This window comes from Diceros bicornis, chromosome 5, assembly GCF_020826845.1.
Source record: "Diceros bicornis minor isolate mBicDic1 chromosome 5, mDicBic1.mat.cur, whole genome shotgun sequence".
NCBI classification, from domain to species: Eukaryota; Metazoa; Chordata; class Mammalia; order Perissodactyla; family Rhinocerotidae; genus Diceros; species Diceros bicornis.
In genome coordinates this window covers 17653538-17674033 of record NC_080744.1, presented here as the reverse complement: position 1 = coordinate 17674033, position 20496 = coordinate 17653538, and the positions used below count along the sequence as shown (strand labels likewise).

The window sequence follows — 20496 nt, the reverse complement described above, 5'->3', positions numbered from 1 at the left end:
GTTCAATACAGCAAGAAAATATAACAATTATAAATATTTACATACCTACTGAGACCATCAAAATATTGGAAACAGAAATTGACAGAATTAAAGGGAAAAATACAGTTCCACAATACCCCATTCTCAATAACGGATAAAAGAACCAGACAGAAGATAGGTAAATAGAGGACTTAACACAATAAACCAACTAGATCTAACAGATATATACAGAACACTCTATCCAACAACAGAATACACATTCTTCTCAAGTACACAAGGGGTATTCTACAGGATAGACTACGTTAGGCCACAAATTAAGTGTCAATAGATTTTAAAAGATAGATCATAAAAAATATCTTTTCTGACTACAACAAATGAAGTTAGAAATCAGTAACAGAAAGAAAACTAGAAAAGTCACAAATTTGTGGAAATTAAACAACACACTCAAACAACTAATGGAACAAAAAAATCACAAAGAAAATTAGAAAATACTTAGAAAGGAATGAAAACAAAAACCCAACATAACAAAACTTATGAAACACAGCAAAAGCAGTGTTAAGGGGAAATTTTATAGCTATAAATGCTTACATTAAAAAATAAGAACGACTTCAACAACCTACCTTTACACCTTAAAGAAGTAGAAAAAGAAGAACAAACTAAACCCAAAGCTAGCAGAAGGAAAGAAATAATAGACTAAAGCAGAGATAAATGAAATATAGAATAGAAAAACAAAGAAAATCAACACAACCAAAACTTGGTTCTTCAAAAAGATCAACAAAATTGACAAAACTTTAGCTGGATTAACTAAGGAAAAAAGAAAGACACACAACACTAAAATCAGAAATGAAAGTGGGGACATTATAAGAGTACTATGAACAATTGTATACCAACACATTGGATCAATCTAGAAACACAAAACCTACCAAGACTCAATAATGAAGAAATAGAAAATATGAAAAGACCCTATAACTAGTAAAGAGATTGAATCAGTAATTAAAAATCTCCCAACTAAGAAAAGCCCTAGACTTTGATGGCCTTACTAGTAAATTCTACCAAACATTTAAATAAGAATTAACATCAATCTTTCTAAAACACTTCCAAAAACTAAAGAGGGGATACTTCTTAACTCAATGGGGCCAGCACTGCCTCAATAACAAAGCCAGATAAAGACCATACAAGAAAACCACAAACCAATACCCCTTATAGCCGCTGATGCAAAAATCCTCAAGAGAATACTAGTAAATCAAATTCAGCAGTATATTACAAAGATTACAAATTATGACCAAGTGAGATTTATTCCTGGAATGCAAAGATAGTTCAACCTAAGAAAACTGAAGTGTAAGAGACCACATTAACAGAATAAAGGGAAAAAAACCACATGACCATTTCAACCCATGCAGAAAAAGAATTTGACAAGATTCAACAACCTTTCATGATTTAAAAAACACTCAACAGGGCCAGCCCCAGTGACCTAGTGGTTAAGTACAGCGCGCTCCACTTCGGCGGCCCGGGTTCAGGTCCTGGGCACAGACCTACACCACCATGCTGTGGCAGTGGCTCACATACAAAATAGAGGAAGACTAGCAACAGATGTTAGCTCAGGGCAAATATTTCTCAGCAAACAAAAAAAAAAACAAACAAAAAAAAACACTCAATAAACAAGGAATAAAAGGAAACTATCTCAACATAATAAAAGCCATATATGAAAAACCCACAACATCATACTCAATGGTGAAAGACTGAATGCTTTCCCTCTAAAATAAGAACAAGGCAAGAATGCCTTTTAACACTCCTATTCAACAAAGTACTAGAAGTCCCAGACAGAGCAATGAGGCAAAAAAAGAAAGGAAGACAAATTAGAAAGGAGAAAGTAAAACTATCTCTTTTCACGGATGATATGATCTTATATGTAGAAAATCCAAAAGATTCTGTAAAAATCTGTTTGGACTAACAAATTCAGCAAAGTACCAGGATACAGTCAAAACACAAAAATTAACAGCATTTCTATACACTATCAATGAGCAATTGGAAATTATGAAAACAATTCTATTTACAATAGCATCAAAAAGAATAAAATACTTAGGAATTAACTTAATCAAGGAGGCGAAAGACTGGTACAATGAAAACTACAGAATACTGCTGAATGAAATTAAAGACAGAAACAAATGAAAACGAAGGAAAGTACCTGAACATAATAAAGACCATATATGAGAAACCCACAGCTAATATCATCCTCAATGGTGAAAAACTGAAAGCCATCCCTCTAAGAACAGGAACCAGACAAGGATGCCCACTGTCACCACTCCTATTTAACATAGTACTGGAAGTCCTAGCCAGAGCAATCAGGCAAGAGAAAGAAATAAAAGGGATCCAAATTGGAAAGGAAGAAGTGAAACTGTCACTATTTGCAGATGACATGATTTTATATATAGAAAACCCTAAAGAATCCACCAGAAAACTTTTAGAAGTAATAAACGAATATGGTAAAGTTGCAGGATACAAAATCAACATACAAAAATCAGTTGCATTTCTGTACACTAACAACAAAGTAGCAGAAAGAGAAATTAAGAATACCATCCCATTTACAATTGCAACAAAAAGAATAAAATACCTAGGAATAAACTTAACCAAAGAGGTGAAAGATCTGTACACCGAAAACTATAAAACATTTCTGAAAGAAATTGAAGAAGACGCAAAGAAATGGAAAGATATTCCGTGCTCTTGGATTGGAAGAATTAACATAGTTAAGATGTCCATACTTCCTAAAACCATCTATAGATTCAATGCAATCCCTATCAAAGTTCCAACATTTTTCACAGAAATAGAACAAAGAATCCTAAAATTTATATGGAACAACAAAACACCCCAAATAGCTAAAGGAATCCTGAGAAAAAAGAACAAGGCTGGAGGTATCACACTCCCTGATTTCAAAATATACTACAAAGCTGTAGTAACAAAAACAGCATGGTACTGGCACAAAAACAGACACACAGATCAATGGAATAGAATCGAAAGCCCAGAAATAAACCCACACATCTATGGACAGCTAATCTTTGACAAAGGAGCCAAGAACATACAATGGGGAAAAGAAAGTTTCTTCAACAAATGGTGTTGGGAAAACTGGATAGCCATATGCAAAAAAATGAAAGTAGACCCTTACCTTACACCATGCACAAAAATTAACTCCAAATGGATTAAAGACTTGAATGTAAGACCTGAAACTGTGAAACTTCTAGAAGAAAACATAGGCAGTACGCTCTTCGACATCAGTCTTAGCAACATCTTCTCAAACACTACGTCTGACCGGGCAAGAGAAACAATAGAAAAAATAAACAAATGGGACTACATCAAACTAAAAAGCTTCTGCACAGCAAAGGAAACCATCAACAAAACGAAAAGACAACCTAACAATTGGGAGAAGATATTTGCAAACCATACTTCTGATAAGGACTTAATCTCCAAAATATATAAAGAACTCATGCATCTTACCAACAAAAAAACTACCAACCCAATTAAAAAATGGGCAAAGGACCTGAACAGACATTTCTCCAAAGAAGATATACAGATAGCCAACAGACACATGAAAAGATGTTCAAAATCATTAACTATCAGGGAAATGCAAATCAAAACTACAATGAGATATCACCTCATGCCCGTCAGAATGGCTATAATTAACAAGACAGGAAACATGTGTTGGAGAGGATGTGGAGAGAAGGGAACTCGCATACACTGCTGGTGGCAGTGCAAACTGGTGCAGCCACTATGGAAAACAGTATGGAGAGTCCTCAAAAAATCAAGGATAGAACTACCATATGATCCAGCCATCCCACTGCTGGGTATTTATCCAAAGAACTTGAAAACACCAATTTGTAAAGGTACATGCACCCATATGTTCATTGCAGCGTTATTCACAATAGCCAAGACTTGGAAGGAATCTAAGTGCCCATCAAGGGATGAATGGATAAAGAAGCTGTGGTATATATACACAATGGAATACTACTCAGCCATAAGAAACGATGAAATCCAGCCATTTGTGACATCATGGATGGACACTGAGGGTATAATGCAAAGTGAAATAAGTCAGAGGGAGAAGGTCAAATACCGCATGATTTCCTTCATTAAGGAGTAGATAATAACAACAATAAACAAACACATAGGGACAGAGATTGGATTGGTGGTTACCGGGGGGGAAGGGGGGAGGGAGGAGGGTGAAGGGGATAATTCGGTACATGTGTGTGGTGATGGGTTGTAATTAGTATTTTGGTGGTGAACATGATGTAATCTATGCAGAAATAGAAGTACAATGATGTACACCTGAAAGTTTTACAATGTTATAAACCAATGTTACTGCAATAAACAAAAAATAAAAAAAAAAAAAAGAAATAAATGAGAACACATTCCATGTTCATGGATTGGAAGACATTATCATTAAAATATCGATACCACTCAAAGCAATCTACAGATTCAATGCAATCCCTATCAAAATCCCGATGACGTTTCTTGCAGAAATATAAAACTCCATCCTAAAATTTACATGGAATCTCAAAGGACCCCCAAATAGCAAAAACAACCTTGAAAAAGAACAAAGTTGGAGCCCTCACACTTTCTAATTTCAAAACACACTACAAAGAAAGCAATAGTAATCAAAACAGTATGATAGTGGCAAAAACAGACATATAGACCAATGGTACAGAAGAGAGAGATGAGAAATAAACCCTTACAAACACGGTCAAATGATCTTCAACAAGGGTGCCAAGATTACACAATGGAGATAGAACAGTCTCTTCAACAAATTCTATTGGGAAAACTGAATATCCACAGGCAAAAGAATGAAGTCAGACCATTACCTAACACCATATACAAAAACTAACTCAAAATGGATCAAAGACCTAAAACTATAAAATTAGAAGAAAACATAGGACAAAAGCTTTACAACATTGGATTTAGCAATGATTTCTTGGATACGACACCAAAGGCACAGATAACAAAGGAAAAAACAGACAAAGTAGACTTGATGAAAATTAAAAACTTTTGCGTATCAATGAACACTAACAAAACAGTGAAAAAGCAACCTACGGAATGGCAAAAATATTTACAAATCATAATCTGCTAAGAGATTAATATCCAGAATGTACAGGAGATTCGTAAAACTTAACAACTCGATTCAAAAAATGGGCAAAGGACTTGAATAGGTATTTCTCCAAAGATACACGAATGGCCAATAAGCACATGAAAAGATGCTCAACATCACTAATCATTGGGGAAATGTGAAGGAAAAAAACCCCACAATGAGATACCACCTCATCAAGATGGCTAATATTAAAAACAACAAGTGGTGAAGATTTGAAGAAACTAGAACCTTAGGTATTGTTGGTGTGAATGTAAAATGGTACAGCCCCTGTAGAAATCAGTATGGCAGTTTCTCAAAAAATTAAAAATAGAATTACCATATGATCCAGCAATTCCACTTCTGCGTATCTTCCCAAAAGAATTGAAGGCATAGTCTCAAAGAGATATTTGCACACCCATGTAGCAGCACTATTCATAATAGCTAAAACCCAGAAGCAACCCAAGTGTCCACCAACAGATGAATAGGTTAGTGCAACAAAGAGAAAACAGTTACAGACATGGTAGATATTAATCCAACTATAATCGCTTTAAACATGAATTTAAAGCCAATTAAAACAAAGACACTGTCGGGCCGGCCCCGTGGCTTAGCGGTTAAGTGCTCGCGCTCTGCTACTGGCAGCCCGGGTTCGGATCCTGGGCGCGCACCGACGCACCGCTTCTCCGGCCATGCTGAGGCCGCGTCCCACATACAGCAACTAGAAGGATGTGCAGCTATGACATACAACTATCTACTGGGGCTTTGGGGGAAAAATAAATACATAAAATTATTTAAAAAAAAAAAAAAAGAAAGACACTGTCAGAGTGGATAAAAAAGCAAGACAACTGCATGTTGTCTACAAGAAACCCACTTTAAATATAAACACATAGATAGATTAAAGGTAAAGGAATGGAGAAAGATAAACCAGGCTAACACTAATCAAAAGAAAGCTGGAGCAGCTACATTAATCTCAGACCAAGTAGACTTCAGACCAAGGAAAATTATTAAGGATAAAGAGAAACATTACAATGATAAAGGGACATAACAATCCTTAATATGTATGCACCTAACAATAGTGTGCAAAAATATGTGAAGCAAAAACTGAGAGAACTGCAAGGAGAAATAGACTAAGCCATTATTATAGTTGGAGACTTCAACACCCCTCTATCAGTAACTGACAGATCCAGCATACAGAAAATCATAAAACTGACATTTGTAAAATATTTCAACCAACAACAGAAGACACATTCTTCTCAAGCTCACATGGAACATTCACCAAGACAGACCACATTCTGGACCATAAAACACACCTTAACAAATATAAAAAATTAAAAATCATACAAATGTGCTCTCCACTCTGATAGTGTCTGTCTTTTAACTGGCGTTAAATTCACACTTAAAATATTTATTGATATAGTTGGATTAACATCTTTCATGTTTGTAACTGTTTTCTATTTGTTGCACTTGTTTTTTGTTTATCATCCCCTCTTTTTCTACCTTTTGTGGTTTTAACTGAGCATATTATATTCTTATCCCATTTGTATGTGTTCTCAGACCAACATGGAATTAATTAAACTACAAATCAAAAAAAAAGATAGTTGGAAAATCTTCAAATTCATGGAGATTAAACAACACACTTCTAAATAATACATAAGTCAAAGAAGTATCAAGAGAAATTTTTAAGTATTTTTAATTAAATGAAAAGAAAAAACATCAAAATTTGTGGGATGTAAAAAACACAGTGCTTATAGGGAAATTTATAGCAGTCAATGTTTATATTAGAAAAGACGATCTAAAATCAACAATTTAGCCTCCATCTTAGGAAAGTAGAGACAGATGAGCATCATAAACTTAAAGAAAGCAGAAGAAGAAATAAAAATTAGAAGTCAATAAAATTGAAAATAAACCAATTTTTAAAAAGTCTGTGAAACTGATTATTTGAAAAGATCGATAAAATTGATTAACCTCTAGCCAAGCTAACCAAGAAAAGATAGAGAAGACACAAATTAGTAACAGAAATGAAAAAAGGGTCATCACTAGTCATCCCATGGATGTTGAATGGATAATAAAGGAATATTATGAACTCTATGCCCACAAACTTGATAATTCAGATGAAATGGACCAATGTCTTGAAAGACACAATTTATCAAAATTCACAAAGAAGAAACAGATCATCTGAATAGTCCTGTACCTATTAAAGAAACTGAACCAATAATTATAACCTTCCAAATCAGAAGGTGCCAGGCCCAGATGTGTTCAGTGTTGAATTCTACCAAACATTTAAGAAATGATACCAATTCTCTACAATCTATTAGAGAAAACAGAAGCAGATGGTACACTTGCTAACGCATTCCATGAAGTCAGCATTACCCTAATAACAAAACCAGATAGACATCACAAGAAAGGAAAATTACTGACCAATACCTCTTGTGAACACAGATGTAAAAATCCTCAACAAAATACTAGCAAATTGAATCCAACAATATATATAAAGAATTATATAACAAGTAGGATTTATTTCAGGAATGCGAGGCTGGTTTAACATTTGAAAATCTGTTAATGTAATCTAGCATTAATTGGCTAAACAGGTTAAAGAAGAAAAATCATATGACTTATTAATAGATGCAGAAAAAGCACTTGACAAAATCAAATACCATTCATGACAAAAACTCCCAGCAAACTAGGAACGGAGGGGAACTTTCACAAATTGATAAAGATCCTTTACCAAAAACCAACAGCTAAATATCCTATTTAATGGTGAGAAACTAGATGCCTTCCCTCCTAAGATCAGAAACAAGGAAAGGCTTTCCCCTTTCACCACTCCTATTCAATATCAAACTCAAAGTCCTAGCTAAAGCAACAGACAAGAAGAGAACATTTTAATTGGAATGATACAGAGAAGATTAGCATGGCCCCTGTGCAAGGATGACACACAAATTTGAAGTGTTCCATTAAAAAAAAAAGAACAGGGGGCCGGCCCGGTGGCGCAAGCAGTTACGTGTGTGCGCTCCGCTGCGGCGGCCCGGGGTTCGCCGGTTCCGATCCCCGGCACGCACCAATGCACGGCTTGGCAAGCCATGCTGTGGCGGTGTCCCATATAAAGTGGAGGAAGATGGGCACAGTTGTTAGCCCAGGGCCAGTCTTCCTCAGCAACAAACAAAGAGGAGGATTGGCAGATGTTAGCTCAGGGCCGATCCTCCTCACAAAAAAAAAAAAAAAAATTTTAAAGTATACAGATTAAGAAGGAAGAAATAAGACTCTGTTTGCAGATGACATGACTGCTGATGTAGAAAATTCTAAAGAATTAACAACAATAAAAAAAACTCCTGGATCTAATAATTGATCATAGCAAGGTTGCAGGATACAAATTTAATACACAAAAATTAACTGCCTTTCTATATACCAGCAATGAACAATTAGAATTTGATATTTGAAACTGAAAACACACCATTTATATTAGCACTAAAAAAAAAAAAGTAGGCGTAAATCTTACAAAAGATACACAGGGATCTATATGAGGAAAACTACAAAAAATTGATGAAAGAAATCAAAGAAGCTCTAAATAAATGGAGAGCGATTCCATGTACATGGATAGAAAGACTCAATATTTTTGAGCTGTCAAGTCTTCCCAACTTGATCTGGAGATTCAATGCAATGCCAACAAGAATCCCAGCAAATTATTTTCTAGATATTAACAAAATGATTCTAAACTTTATACAGAAAGGCAAAAGACCCAGAATAACCAACACAATACAGAAGAACAAGAAAGTTGGAGGACTGACACTACCAGACTTTGAGACTCTCTCTCTCTATATATATACACACACACACACACTTATTTATACACTATATATAATATATAAAAAATATATAAAATATAATAAATGTATAATACAAAACTATAAAACTTCCAGAAGATACACAGGAGAAAATCTAGGTCACCTTGGGTTTGGTGATGAGTTTTTAAATACAAAATCCAAAAGCATGATCCATGAAAAAAAACTGATAAGTCGGACTTTACTAAAATTGAAAACACTTCAGCTCTGCAAAAGACATAAAAGAAATGCCACAATTGGGAGAAAATATTTGCAAAATACATATCTGATAAAGGACTCATATCCAAAATATACAAAAAAAATTATAAAAACAAATACTATTAACAACCAACTTTTACTGACAAGTCAATTTTAAAAAGGACAAAAGACCTGAACAAATATCGCACCAAAGAAGATATACAGATGGTAAATAAGCATATAAAAAGATGCTCCACATCACCGTCATCAGGAAAACGCAAATAATAGCAACAACGAGATACCACTACACATCCGTTAGAACGGCTGAAATCCAAAATGCTGGCCAGAATGTGAAGCAACACAAACTATCATTCATTGCTGGTGGGAATGCAAAATGGTACAGCCACTTTAGAAGACTCTGGCAGTTTACTACAAACTAAACATACTTTTACCTTAAAATCCAGCAATCATGCTCCTTGGTTCCTATGTAAATTAGCTGAAAACCTGTGTCCACTCAAAATCTGCACACACATGTTCAAAGCTGCTTTATTCATAACTGGCAAAACTTGGAAGTCAACCAAGATATTCTTCAATAGGTGAATGGATAAACAAACTGTGCTACATTGAGTCACAGGAATATTATTCAGCAATAAAAAGAAATGAGCTACTAAGGCATAAAAAGACATGAAGGAACCTTAAATGCATATTCCTAAGTGAAAAAAGTCAGTGTGAAGAGACGACATACTGCATGATTACAACTATACGACATTCTAGAAAGGCAAAACTAGAGAGAGAGCAAAAAGATCGGTGATTGCCAAGCATTTGCGGGTAAGGAGGAAGATGAACAGTGAAGCACGGAATTTTTAGGGGTGGTGAAACTATTCTGTGTGATACTGTTAACGGTGGATCCCTGACATTACCCATTTGTCAAAACCCATAGACCAGCACAACACAGAATAAACCTTAAACTATGAACTTTAGTTAATAATAATTTATCAAAATTGGCTCATTAATTGCAGCAAATGTACCAGACTAACACAAGATATTAATAATAGAAGAAAATGGTGGTGGGGGGGGAATAGTTCTATCTGCTCAAATTTTCTGTAAATCAAAAATTGTTCAAAATAAAGTATTCGTTAACAAGTGTCAGTGACGATGTGGAACAACTGGAACTCTTGCGTATTGCTGGTGAGATTATAAATGATGCAACTATTATGTAAAACAGTGTGAAGGTTCCTCAAAAAATTAAAAATACAACTACCATATGATCCAGTAATTCCATTTCTGGGTATATAGCCAAAAGAATTGAAAGCAGGGTCTCAAAAAGATATTTGCATATTCACAGCAGCCCTATTCACAATAGCCAAGAGGTGGAAGCAACCCAACTGTCCATCAACAGATGAATGGATAAACAAAATGTGGTATATACATACAAAGGAATATTATTCAGCTTTAAAAAGGAAGGAAATCCTGTCACATACTACATGAATGAACCTTCAGGACATTACGCTATGTCAAATGAAGCAGTCTCAAAAAGACAAATAGTGTATGATTCCATTTTTATGAGGTTATCTACAGTAGTCGAAGTGATAGAAACAGAAAGTAGAATTATAGTTACTAAGGAGGAAGGGAAGGGGAAAAGAGTTGTTTAACAGGTTTAATGGTTCAGATTCACAAGATGAAAAAGTTCTGGAGACCTATTTAACAACAATGCAATATGCTTAACGCTACTGAATTACACGCTTAAAAATGATTAAGATGGTAAATGTTATGTTTTTTAGCACAGTTTTTAAAAAGTATTCAAAAAAAACAAAGTCTTTAAAAAAAGGGCAAACCAGATGGAAGAAGATATTTGCAAAACATATAGCTTAGAATGGGCTCACATACAGAATATATAATACCTATCCGCTCACCAAAGACACGTTACCTAACAAAAAAGGCAGCCTGATGGAAACTGTGTAAATTAAGACTTACACTACCAGGTCACAAGATATTGAAATGCCCAATCGAGATATGAAGCAGTTCTCAACCTCATTAGTATTCAGAGAAATACAAATTAAAAATACAATAAACACAATACCAGATTGGCTAAAAATTTTTACATCTGGCAATACTATTTGTTAAGGAAGATGTGAATCAACAGAAACTCTCATAAATGACTTATGGAACCATAAACTGGTATAGCCTCTTGAGAAAAGTTTTCCATTACCTATTAAACTTGAAGATATAAATACATTAAAACCAAAAATCCCTACACACATACCCAACAGAAACGTGTTTATGTATGTACATACTAAGAGATGTGTAAAAGAATATTCCCAGGACCATTTTTTAATAGACAAAGACTGCAAACAACCTAAATATCCATCAGTTAGAAAACAGATAAATTGTGGTATATTCATGCAATGAAATACTATAGACCAAAGGAAATGAACAAACTACAGCTTCACACAACACAGATGAACCAACATAATGCTGACAGAAAAAGCAAGACACAAAAGACAACATTCTATGCGATTCCATTTATATCAAGTTCACTATCAGGCAAAAATAACTAATACTCATTTGAGCAATGTGCACTTAGACAGCAACATATAAAGAATAGCAAGGAAACAATCACACAAAATGTCAGGATAGGGCCAGCCCCGATGGCCTAGCTGTTAAAGTTTGGTGTGCTCTGCTTTTTTGGTTGCCTGGGTTTGGTTCCTGGGCGTGGAACCACACCACTGTCTGTTAGCGGCAGCTCACATTAAAAAAAAAGAGGAAGATTGGCAACAGATGTTAGCTCCAGGTGACTCTTTCTCAGCAAAAAAAGAAAAATAAAGTAAATAAATTAAAAAAAAAAAATGTACAAAAAAAAAAGCCAAGACAGCGGTTACCCCTATGAGTGAAGGAGGCAGTGGTGATTTGGAAGGGGCAGGTTGTAAGGTTTCTGGGGTGCTGGCAGTGCTGTTTCTTCCCTCTCCAAAAGTAATATCATTCTCTTTATAATAATTGGTTAAACTGTGCAATTATGTTTCATATACTTTTCTGGATATAAATTATATTTCATAATTCTAAAAAGTTTAAAAAACTAATCTCACTCTTAAGGATTAGATTTAAGAAGGTTTTTTGGTGAGGTTTTTTTTTTTGCTGAGGAAGATTCGCGCTGAGCTAGTATCTGTTGCCAATCTTCCTCTATTTCATATATGATCCACCGCCACAGTATAGCCACTGACGACTGGTGTAGGTCCATGCCCGGGAACCAAACCTGGGCCACCGAAGCAGAGCGTGCTAAACTCAACCACTAGGCCCCTGGGGCTGGCCCAAGAAGTATATATATATTTTTGTGTGTGAGGAAGATTAGCCCTGAGCTAACATCCATTGCCAATCCTCCCCTTTTTGCTGAGGAAGACTGGCCCTGGACTAATAACATCCGTGCCCATCTTCCTCTACTTTATTTGAGATGCCACCACAGCATGGCTTGACAAGCAGTGCATTGGTGAGCGCCCGGGATCCGAACCTGTGAACCCCGGACCACCGAAGCAAAGCACACACACTTAACTGTTACGCCACCAGGCCGGCCCCAAGAAGTATATTTTTATTGTGAAAATAAGGTCAAAGACCTAGGTCCTTTAGTTAAGAGGAGAAAAACGTTCCACAGTGGAATGTGTAGTAACTTCAATAAAAGGACTTGAAGAACCATAAATTTTCATTTTTTTAATTTGCCCAAATAATTTTAGTATGTTTTTAATTTGACTTCAAGAGTATAAAAGTGAGTAGATGATTAACTTGAAATTCACTACTACAAACATACTGCAGAGACAGAAATGAACTTTTATAAATTTGTTTCCAAATCCAATCTCAGTTAATTCAGAGTAACAAATCTTGTTACTGATTTTTAAGATAACTTTTCTTTCTCTGAATATAGGTGAAGGTACTCACTGGGACTATATCTTATTTATCACTTGGGTTTATTCAACAATCCACATGTGATTATCACATGAGAATCTAAAGAAATTACTTGATATTGACAACAAATCACTTTTTTTGACTGCAAGACCACTAGAGGTCACCAATGCAAAACATTCAACATTGACTCAGCTAATATCAGCCTAAAGTTATTTCACAATTACTGTAGTTTCCAATGTTTCTAAAATAAGAGTATCTTGCTTAAAACAAAGAGATAAATTACTTAACAAAATTTGTTTTACTGTAAAAGTTGTCTTACTTTAAACAAAATTTAAACTAAATGCAAACACTAGATATAGGTGAGTTTTGTTTTTAATGATTTTAAAACATTATTTAGCACTTTTTGAAAACCTGAGAAATATTTAGAAACTGCAACACTGTTAAGGGACAAACTTTAACATGCAAGGAATTAACAAAGGGTTGGAAGCAAATTAAAGACAAAATCAGGTTATAGTAACTAATAATAAATTCATAACACCACTATTTAAAATAGTAGGCTCTCAACAAATGTCAGTACCCTTTCACCTTAATGGTCAACTAAAATTAAACATGTAGGGGCCAGGCCCATGGCCTAGTGGTGAAGTTTGGCACACTCGGCTTCAGCGGCCTGGGTTTGGTTCCTGGGCGCCAACCTACACCACTTGTCAGCCGCCACGCTGTGGCAGCAACCCACACACAAAATAGAAGATTGGCACAGGTATTAGCTCATGGCAAAATCTTCCTTAAAAAGTACAAGTCGAATCTAAAAAAAAAAAAATTATACATGTGATTCTATTCTAAGCACTTAAATATTTGGGGTTAAGCAAGGTTCAGTTATAAATAATATAAGATACAAGTATAAGGAGACAGCTGACCCACTGACATTTTACATAAAACATAAAATACAAAAAAAATTCATACCATGCAAAGGTTTCAAAACCTAGCTAATTACCAGAATCATCAAGGAGCTTAGATGTTAAAAACACACAGCCTCATAACTGTGTTGAGGCACTGCACAGAAATCTTTGTAGTAATACAAGCAGTCAGCTCCCCACTTAACAAGATACAGTCAAAAGGCATACTCTGTCTTTTCAAGAAGAATAAACCAAAAGCTTGCTTGCAATAGCTTATATGATTTTTCATAAAAGTAACATTTTCCAATTTTATAGATTGCTAAGAATTCCAGGGAAAAGAGAAACACTAACAAAATACAAAGATTTTCAGAAGCAAATAAAACCGATATTTTATTTTTATCTCTTCTATTTATAACAGAGCCTAATACAAAATTTAATAAAAATACCACAACCATCCTCTAAAATCCCAGTATCATTTTGCACGGCAATAGTTGGTTTAAAGCCTAAGAGATTTCCAATTTTTAACTATCAACTCTGTGTTCCAAAAGTTCTCATCTGGTATTTGAAAGCAATAAGCTCCAGGTAAATCCACTTTCCATAAACAGAGGAAGTTTACTCCTTTGAGGTATAAAACTTTAAGCTATTTTAATGGACTCTCTAAAAAAAATGTTTATTGATATCTTGACCATTTTTTAAATGTTATAAATAGCATCATATACAAGTTCATAAAAACTCTACAATATTGCAAAAGCCAGTAACATGGTATTACAGCACTGATTCAGAATCTGCAGAATAACAGAAGAGCCATTTTGATGATGTTGTTGTTGTTGTGATTATTACAGAGCTACACAGAGCCATTTCCCCCTATCAGAATACTATACTTAAAACATTCTACCAACTTTTTAAGAGTTTTCCGACTCCTGGTCAAGCTTGTTATCTATAATATTGAGGTACTGGCAACAAGCTTCCCTTATCCCTCAAACATTCTGTTTTGTACCAAGCTGGGAATCCAAACTATGTGTAAGCTAAGAATAAATGGACTCTGCTACTTCTAACTTATTTTTACTGTTATTTATGTATCTTTGAAAAGAGTATGAAATTCTCTTTGCAGTATGGCTGGGTATAAATTTTTTAAAAACTAAATGGAAAAGGCTTCTATGTAAGTGACTTTCAGCTTTTATTTATTTATATTTTTTTTGGTGAGGAAGATTAGCCCTGAGCTAACATCTGTCGCCGATTCTCCTCTTTTTGCTGAGGAAGACTGGCCCTGGGCTAACATTCGTGCCCATCTTCCTCTACTTTATATGGGATGCCTGCCACAGCATGGCTTGACAAGCGGTGCACAGGTCCACACCCAGGATCTGAACCTGCCAACCCCGGGCCACCGAAGCGGAGCACGAGAACTTAACCACTACCCCACCAGGCTGGCCCCCTCAGCTTTTATTATTTGGGTTTTTTTTCTGTTGATAAGACTGATTCTTTGGGGAAGCCAATAACAAGAGAATGTTGACTAAATGAAAGATTACTGTGCTATCATAAAAACAAAAGGGCTTGCACAGCACTTTACAATCAGAAGAAAGAAAACCATCTTTTTCTTGTCATTACTGGAAGGCAAACTTACATTCTCAAGATTGGAATGTTTCGGGGACCGCCGCGGTGGCACAGCGGTTAAGTGCAGGCGCTCCGCTTCTGCAGCCCGAGGGTTCGCAGGTTCGGATCCTGGGCGCGCACTGACACCCCACTTGTCAAGCCATAGTGTGGTGGCGGCCCATATAAAGTAGAGGAAGATGGGCATGGATCTTAGCCCAGGGCCAATCTTCCTGGGCAAAAAGAGGAGGATTGGCATCAGATGTTAACTCAGGGCTGAGATTGGTCACAAAAAAAAAAGATTGGAATGTTTCCTGAAACCATTTTTTTTTAACCCTCAAGAGATACTTCAAATTTTATAACAAAACAAGCAGATTACAAATAATAAAAAATAATTTTACAAGCACGTTTTCAAGAACAACAGCTTAGATTAATTTATTACTCTGTCTCTTAAAACTCAAAGCACTTTTAGAAATTAAGGCAATTACCAATCAGGTAAGTTATTTAAAATTGTTACAAATCTCGAGATTACTAATGGGAGAAAAAGACAGACTTAGTTACGTAGTGTGATTTTCACTAGTAGAGGTCCATATTCCTTTACCAAAATCCTTTAGGCCAGATGTGTTCTAGAAATTATTACTGAAGTGCATATACCACATATTACCTAACACCTCATCCAATACAAACTATGGCAGTAACAAATCAAACCAATACAACAAAGTATATGAGTTTTCAGTAAGTGGGATAAAGACTAGAAATAGCCTAGTGTCATTTCAGGTAAGGTTTCTGTCCCCAATTAGTTAACAAAAACCTTTTGATTTTCAGAACTTTTGGACTTCAGACTTGTAAATGAAAATGAGGAAGAAGAAGCATCACAAATATTTGTCAAGCATGCTATGTGTTTGGCTGGCTTATAAGTGTGAACTCATTTAACTCCTCACAATGATCCTGTGAGTTGGTATTATTTCCCCCACTTTACAGAAGAGACAAATGGGGTAGAAAGAGGTTAAGTAATTTGATCAGCATCACAACAGTAGCAGTGGAGGCACAAGATTTGAATCCAGGCAGCCTCACTCCAGAGTACCTTCTGCTCACCAAACTATAAAGGTGCTCAACAGAATGGGGAGAGAAAATCAGCTAGAGATAAGGGCAGTGTTGATAATCCTACGATGTTACCATTTCTCCTCCTAAACCGAAAGCAGACATCAATAACTTTGCCTCAGAGTTAGAAAAGAATTCTTAATCTAACTTGGGCTCCAGGCAGCCATGACAAAACTATGAGAACTGGCAAGCATGATGAAAAATATTTGCCAGCCCAACTTCATACTAAGAAAATTGGAATATTAAACCAAATCAACTGTCCTTGTTTTGCCACTAATTAGACAAATGCCACTAGAATGTAAGCTCCATAGCAGTATGAATATTTGGTTTTTGTTCACTGATGTATTCCCATTACCCAGAACAGTGCCTGGCATATGTAAAAACTCAAATATTTGCTGCTGACTAAATGAAGTCATAATTACACAGTTTCTCAGTTTTTGCAACCGGAAAATATGAGAATGACCATACATACACAATCCTTGCTGAATCTCAAACCTGGAAGTACTTAATTCATCTACGATAAATGACATTACTCTAAAAAAATGCAAAGAGCTTTTTCACATGCGTAAAGGAAGAATTCACTTTGGTTAAAAAAGCGTTCGTGATTCCAGAAATTTTGTTTATCTAGTCTATGTTAATTCAGAACATTAATGATCAAAATTAAGAAACTCTTTAAGACATTTAAGAAACTGAGCATGAATAAGCTGAAACAATCCTAAATTTAGGAGTCTTAGGTATTTATACCAACATTTACTGCTATAGTACTAAATCCAACCAATGAACAGTTATTTAACCTAAATTTTTAAATTTCTAGGAGAAAAAATCCTGAACACAATCCCTGATACATATTTAACTAATCTTTAAAAAGTCAATGAAGAAAACAATAATCGTTTTTGGAAATTCCCTTTAACAGCTCATGCAGACACTATTAACTTAATAAAAGTTTCTGCAAAAATAGGATGATCTATAATTTGGCCCACAGCTACCACAGCAATTGATATGAAAAGAAATGCTGGACTTTAGTTATTAGCTCCTTAAAACCACTCATAAATAGAATAAAATGGAGTACACTGCACACGTAATTTTAACACTAGGAATTCTAATAGCTTAATTTGTTGCACAAACCTGTCAAAACTGACTATAGTTGGAACCCTTTTAAAACGGAGTCAGAACTGCCTTTCCTGATGCTGCCTTGCTCTACTGAACCTTGGAATAGGCCAAACCTTTGGACTGGGCCAAAACGGCAATCGTTTTACAAAAAACTGTTGGAGAAGTCAGCAGGAGAACGACCATCCTGATTGCACAAAGACTGTGGATTTCCTGAAGATAGAATCAATAGTCAATCAATGTTTAGCTAAGACTAGATCTCTGCCTCCACCTCCAATTAAAATTCCTTGTAATACAACCTCCCATCTTTGTCTCTAAAAGCCCCTGACTTTTAGCCTCTAGCAGGACACTATTTGGGTTTCTACCTGAATCTGTGCTCCCCAATTGCAATTCTTTGATCCTCAATAAACGCTTTGCCTCTTAAACTGTTTTCTGTTTTTGCAGGCCGACGCAACCCCTTTAAAAGTAACAGATACTGGGGCCGGCCCGGTGGCGCAAGCGGTTGGGTGCGCGCGCTCCGCTGCGGCGGCCCGGGGTTCGCTGGTTCGGATCCCGGGCGCGCACCGACGCACTGCTTGGCAAGCCATGCTGTGGCGGCGTCCCATATAAAGTGGAGGAAGATGGGCATAGATGTTAGCCCAGGGCCGTCTTCCTCAGCAAAAAAAGAGGAGGATTGGCGGATGTTAGCACAGGGCTGATCTCCTCACAAAAAAAAAAAAAAAAAAAAGTAACAGATACTTAATGATGTGAATAGATGAGAGCTAGGCATTTAGAAACACCTAGAATTTGTTTCTTTTTTATTACACTATCTTAAACTCTTTAAAAATGGAATGCAATTCAGGAAAACTATTGTTTTTACTTATATAAAACATAATCAAGATATTTGATCTTTAGTACTGGCTGTTAACAGTTTCATACACACTGCTTATATGAGAAAATATACAGTTACGGAGAATCTTTCAGATCCTCACATAAACATATGTAATGATGATCCATGTTTTGACTTATGTTTATAGTTTCACCATAAGACATACAACACAATATGAAACTTGATAATTATTCCCAAAATTGTCAGCTCATATGTTCCCAAGAGAGGAACTAAGTTTTCCTTTCCCATCACTATCTTTTCCTAATATCTCTTACTCATATTTATAGCTTTCTCCATTTTTTCCTGTCCAAATCCTACCTATTCTTTAAGATCTAGCTCAAAAGTTATCTATTCCATTAATTCCCAGATACCCCTCCATGCTCTCTTCTGGTTCACAACCTTATACATTCTCTTTTAGGAATTCTCAGTCCTAACCACTAGCATAGGATAACCTAGGGGAACAGACAATGATCTTTCTATGGGAGGAGTGAAGGTATGCAAGTTCCCTCTTTATTAAAAAACATGCATAAGTCTTCACTGGATAAATGCATTTGAGCGACAGGTGTGCTTCTAAAATGTTAGGAGTAACACTGGCCACCTGTTGGACTGCTCTAGGCTCAAAAGAATGTTGAAAAACATTTATCTTTATTCACCTTATCTAGTCCAACTCACCAGGTTATTAGGAAAAACAGCAAGGGACTATGATATTGTGATTTCTAATAAATATATATTTGGTCTTCATCCCTAAATTCCAGCAGAGAGCTCCTAAAACTCTTGGAATTTCCTAAATGATAAGAGCAATAAAGGTGTCTTTTGTTATTCATAACAGTCCTTTCAGCCTTACCTGAGTATGTTAATGAGGGGACTTTCGGAAAGCCCCTAGGAATGGGGGCTGGTTGCCAGGGGAACCAACTAAGATTAGAGATGGAACTTTCAGTCCCACTCCCCAACCTCTGGGGAGAGTAAAGGGGATAGAGATTGAGTTCAATCACTAATGGCCAAAGATTTAATCAATTGTGCCTATGGAATGATTATGTAATCATTATGCCTATGTAATCAATCATGAGTATGTAATGAGTAGTGAACTGTGCTAATTAATATGAATTTGTTAATACAAACTCAAATCAAAGGGGAAAAAAAATCAATGCTGAATAATTTTAACTCTCTCACACTCACACTTTCTCTCTCACAGACAAACACAGCCCATATTTAGTGTACTCTGTATAGTGTCTCCCAAATCCACAAAGTTGCTCTAGACATTAACTTTTCTATGCTTATCTCTTTATGCCAATTTCTATATTTAATAAGTTAGTCATATTTTTGCTAGTACCAAAACATATTTTTGGTCATTATTTACTCTTAATTTTGCCAAATATATTTACTGAATAAACATACACGATACAAAGTAGAAACTTGCTGAGCCATAGTATAACGATATTAAAGCATAAAATGGTGATAAAACAGCAAAACTGGGTTAGAATACACATAATTCTTTATGACCTAGACATTTAAAAAGGAAAGAATAATTAATAAAGGAAATTAAATCACAGTACAATTATAGACTTAATGATGACAATAACGAAAAGCTACATTAAGAAATACAGAAAAGCTCTGAGTATATAAGAGCATCTGTGTCATTCCAATCTAGAAATGCGGACTTGGGACAAGGGTCTATAAACTCAGGAAAGAGAGACTCCTGTACGTATTTCCCAAAAAAAAAAAAAATCCTGGCCCAATGACCCAAGGAGCTAAACAGAGGTACTGCGACAGCAAACCAGGGTGTTAGGATACTCTAGCAGAGAATCCTCAAGGGTACTGTGACTCAAGAGATGGCACAGACTTGATTTCTTTTTTAAAAAGAGGAGGCCTTCCTTCACCTGTAAGTTTATAACAAGAGAGCCAGAAAATGTGACCATAACTGCCTGCCTAAAACTGATACTGCAAGGAAGA

At 35.7% G+C, this 20496-nt stretch overlaps 1 protein-coding gene and 1 non-coding gene across 4 annotated transcripts in view; one reads left to right on the top strand and one right to left on the bottom strand.

Moving 5' to 3' along the window:
* STRN3 (striatin 3) overlaps positions 1 to 20496 on the bottom strand; it is a 110027-nt gene that overhangs the window by 58387 nt on the left and 31144 nt on the right. The gene's annotated exons all lie outside the window — the stretch shown is intronic.
* On the top strand, positions 7943 to 8044 carry LOC131406705 (U6 spliceosomal RNA). Its single transcript, XR_009220329.1, has one exon. It is a non-coding gene; the product is annotated as a U6 spliceosomal RNA (small nuclear RNA).